The sequence below is a fragment of the Pteropus vampyrus genome, unplaced genomic scaffold (genome assembly GCF_000151845.1).
Source record: "Pteropus vampyrus isolate Shadow unplaced genomic scaffold, Pvam_2.0 Scaffold2, whole genome shotgun sequence".
Taxonomy (NCBI): Eukaryota; Metazoa; Chordata; class Mammalia; order Chiroptera; family Pteropodidae; genus Pteropus; species Pteropus vampyrus.
Genome location: NW_011888783.1, coordinates 1,803,850 through 1,808,296, shown reverse-complemented (window position 1 = coordinate 1,808,296; position 4,447 = coordinate 1,803,850). Strand labels below are relative to the sequence as shown.

General features: G+C 34.6%; 1 pseudogene; it reads right to left on the bottom strand.

Annotated features, from left to right (window-relative positions):
• Nucleotides 1–1,868: 1,868 nt before the first annotated feature.
• Nucleotides 1,869–3,954, bottom strand: LOC105291813 (annotated as a pseudogene).
• Between the last annotated feature and the right edge of the window lie 493 nt (nucleotides 3,955–4,447).

The following is a 4,447-nucleotide window of genomic DNA, read 5'->3' as shown; positions in this document are numbered from 1 at the left end:
AATGCTTACATACCTTTTGTAAGAAAGCAAAGGCGGCTTAATTTCTTTTTAAATAAACTGAGCGAATGAGTGTAGGAATATCTCAGCATGAATGGACGTGACATGTGTTCGTATCCAAGTAATAGATCCAGAATCTGAACACTTTTGCTAATGATCTGTAACATAATTATATCTCCTCATAGCCTTTCCAATATTATAGCACTTAAAACATTTAAAGTTATTAATGCAAATACTTTGAATTCCATTTTAAAAGGTACAATTTTTAAAGAGAGAGATAGTTACTTCTTCTTTGCATTCTCTATACCTGCTCATCATCCTATACTTTCTAAATATTGGATGACTGAGTGGACTGAATGAATAATTTAGAACTTGGAGGCAATATTATATGTTACTACTTTAGAATGCCATAACAATTTTTTTTAAGAAAAAATTAAAAAAAAAAAAAAACCTTTGAAGCGTTTTTGCAGTTCTTTCTACTGACTTAACACATACTCTTCAATGTCAGTGTTGCAGTTTGAAGCCCTGACTACAGATAACTATTCTTTGAACTCCCTGCAATTTCACTTTTGGGGGACATTATGCTGGAGAAATGACCAACACAGTAAACTCCCTAAATCAGTTCAATGACATTTTATATGTATATTTCTATATGTGTATTTCTGTGTATGCTTGCAAACTCAATAGCTTCACGGTCTGTTGTTTTATTTCTCAGAGGAACAAGTATCAAATATCTAGCACAGACTAAGCATTTAATCCCCTAAAGATGACGAGTAAGGTAAGACATCTGTGAAATGGAAACACTTATAGTTAGAAGAGTAGAAACCTGTCTCCATAGCATAAATTTAGCACATAAATATCTTGGTCACATTCTCCAGAATAGAAACTGGATTAAATTAAAAGAGTTGATATTTTGCAGAATGATTGTAAAATTACACATGTAGGTCCAAAAAATAGCTACAAAATTACTTGATAGGGGAAAAAATAGAAAGAATCCCATGTGAGAGGCAGAGTTGAGAATTTTAATAAGCTCAATATAAAGAAGCAGTGAACAGTGGATTTCCCAAATATCGATGCAATTATAGGAAACATTGATGTACATATGAAATACAGAGACAAAATATAATGTTTTTTATTGTGTATTGGGTATTGTATATGTGAAATATTTCAGTTATTGAATAACTGGCATACAGAAAACAATATAATTTGATATTTTATCTTAGTACGTTTTATTTCCTTTTTTTTAGTAAAATGATCTGGTGATTTGTATGATCATGTTGCTTTTTTTCTTTCTCATTTTATAGAAACAAATTCCTTTACGTTAGAAAGGAACAAACTCCTTTTGTCTAGCTATTAAAATCATTATATATATATGGTGAATTTACAATTGTAGTTTCTCAAGAACGCATGTTTCACCTATCGAAAATTACCTTTCCTTCAATACTTGATTTGATTATTTGTCTGTTTGTTTGTTTATTTATTTATTTATTTATTTATTTATTTATTTATTTATTTTACATTTTGATATTTGTTAACTAAAATGGTCCAGAAAAGGGTTGGATCAAAATACAGGGGTAAGGGTTAAAATAAAAGTTGTTTTTAGTTTGATTGTTTTTTAGGAGACTGTAACCAGTCCAGAAAGCTGTTTTATCTCCTTAAACAGGACTCAAACCACATCATTTAAGTGTTATATTTCAAAAGAAATTCTTCCTCTTCCCCTTTGTCTTTGTTTTTACCTGTAAGCCAGCTTTCCTAAGAACATGGATGGATTGTGGTGGGGTGGAGTGGGGAGGAGGGAAAAGTTAGATAAAACAGTTAAAAAAGAAAAAGGCAAAATCTTAAAAATGAAAGCTAGTGAGGAAAAAGGGTCACTAATTGCCCAAGAAGCATTCACTGAGGTAATCCTCTAATCCCTCCATAACCATGTCTAGAGAGGAATTTAGAGAGGCCAGCAAAAACAATGCATCCTTGATTTTCTGGACACTTGGTTTGGGTTGAGGAGTTTCTGGTTGGATGGATCTCTTCTTGATGTCTTTACTACTATTTAGAATCCTTTGATTCTCAATAAAGAATTGATTAGGATGACTCAAAGAAAAACCTCAATTAACTACATTATGTGTCATCTCTAAGAACTTCTGACGGGCTACCTAGTAGTGTGTCCCTACTAAACGGAAAATCTAGTTTATCCCTCTAGGAGAGATCTTAGATGACTATAACTTCTGCTTCAGCAGCTCTGGATTGCTGTGACTCAGTGAGCACCCATACTAATCACCTTGGCTTGGTGGATTGGTTAGAATAATCTTTAAGCAACTGAAAGATATATAGTCTGAACTTTTACCTTCCTTTCAGAAGCTATGACGGTTATTGTAAGAGTAGCCTTTATCAAGCTTGTCTAGATCCATCTCTCCTGTAATAAATTATTGCTTCCAGAACTGCAGTGCCTATTCCAATGTCAAACCAATGACCTTAGGAAGAGGACATGCTGCATTCGGCCTTCATGGCAAAGGTGATTTTCCAGCAAGGCTTTGTGTAACTGATGCATCCAAGGTGGAAAGGATTTGGTAGAAAGCAAATTGATCTGATCTAAAGAAATTTTCCCAGCATTTTCCTGTGTGCTGGAATCTTGACCAGTGTAGGAATGACTGACGTGTTTAAGCAGAGGCTCAAGTCTCTCATGGGACTGTGCATCCAGCAAGGATCTGGCTATAAATCACTCTGGCCTCCAGCACCTTTGGGGCAGCAGCTGGAAAGGCACCAGAGATGTGTGGGGAGGAACTGAGCCATCTGGCCTCTGGGAGGGCTGGAGGGGCAGCCCTCCCTCAGACAGAGTGCTGGCAGAGGATCCTGCACCTCCACTGAGACCTCCCCAGTCCTAGCTTGCAAACTCAGGCAGGTGCCACATCTTGATTTGGTTTTTGTCTTTAAAATATAATTCTCACTCTAGAATCTAGAATCTAGATAAAGTTACTTAATAGAATGATTATAGATTTGGAAACCTCAGGTAGGCACTTTTCAAAGTTTTGAACTTATTACTTTGTGTATTTGAAAAAATATAATCAGAAGAGATCATTGAATGCTATGTTATCTTGCATAGTTATTATAAATGAATACATGATTCAAGTTTTAACATGAATTTTGCGTTCCTCTAGTAACAATTAGTATTTTTTTAAGAAACTTTTTAAATTTTGCTTTTTTTCCTGCATTTTACAAAGAATATGTTCTTTGTCTTAGTTATTTCCAGCTACTACAGTGAAATGCCATTGACTAGGTGACTTATTATGAACAGACATTTTATCCCTCACAGTTCTGGAGACTGGTCTGCAAGATCAGGGTGCCAGCATGGTTAGGTTCTGGTGATAGACAGCTCTCTTCTGTGTAGCAGACTGTCTACTTCTTGTATTCAGATGGTTGAAACTCTCTGCTCTCTTCCTATAAGGATGGTAATCCCATTCATAAGGGGTCCACCCTCGTGTCCTAATTACATCCCCAAGATCCCACCTTCAAATACCATCATATTAAGGATTACATTTTAACATATAAATTTTGAATGGATGCAAATATTCAGTCCATAACATTCTCCTCAGTACTAATCATATGAGAAATTTCAAATACAAAATTTTAATGTTCAACCATTTTAAATTACCCAATAACAAAAACAGATATATAGTCCCATTATCTTTTAAACTGTAATAATTTCAATATTAAAACTTGCTTGAAATGTCACAAATAGAATATTTGCTTTAAACATTTCTAAAATAAATTTGCATAAAGTACTACCTATCCTAAACTCTCTGCATCAGAAAGCAGTTGAACAAGATAATTTTCTAAGTATTCCCTGTGATCCCATCTAAACTGTGCAACTGGATCATTCTCAAGCCCGTTGGAAACAATGACAGCCTTGGCAGGCTTGTGACGGTTGGCATAATGCAGATCCCTGTTTCTGAAAAGTGCCCACATGGCTTAAGTCACAGAGTGTGGAGTTTTGCCAGATTCACTAGATGGTTTGGTGTGGGGAGGTGGATAAGAAGAAGAAAACAATAGCAAAAACCACAGCCACTATCATTCAGTTCATTGTATTGTGTTTTAATTTCCATTGAGATATTTTTTTGACTCATGGATTCTTTAGAAGTGTGTCTATCTTTTCCAAATATTTGGCAATTTTCTTTTATTGATATCTAGTTGGATTCCATTGTGGTCAGAGATACCTTCTGTCTAATTTTAATTCTTTTACTTTTTTTTTGTTTTGTTGTTCAGGGTATGGTGCATCTTGTTATATGTCTATGGACACTTGAATATCATATACATCCTGATGTTTCTTTGTGGAGTGTTTTATAAATGTCAATTAGAACCTGTTGATAGATGGTGTTGTTGAATTCTATGTCCTTGAATCTGTAGAGTTTTGTCTTATGCCAGTTTGGAAATATTTTCATCCATTATCTCTTCAAATATA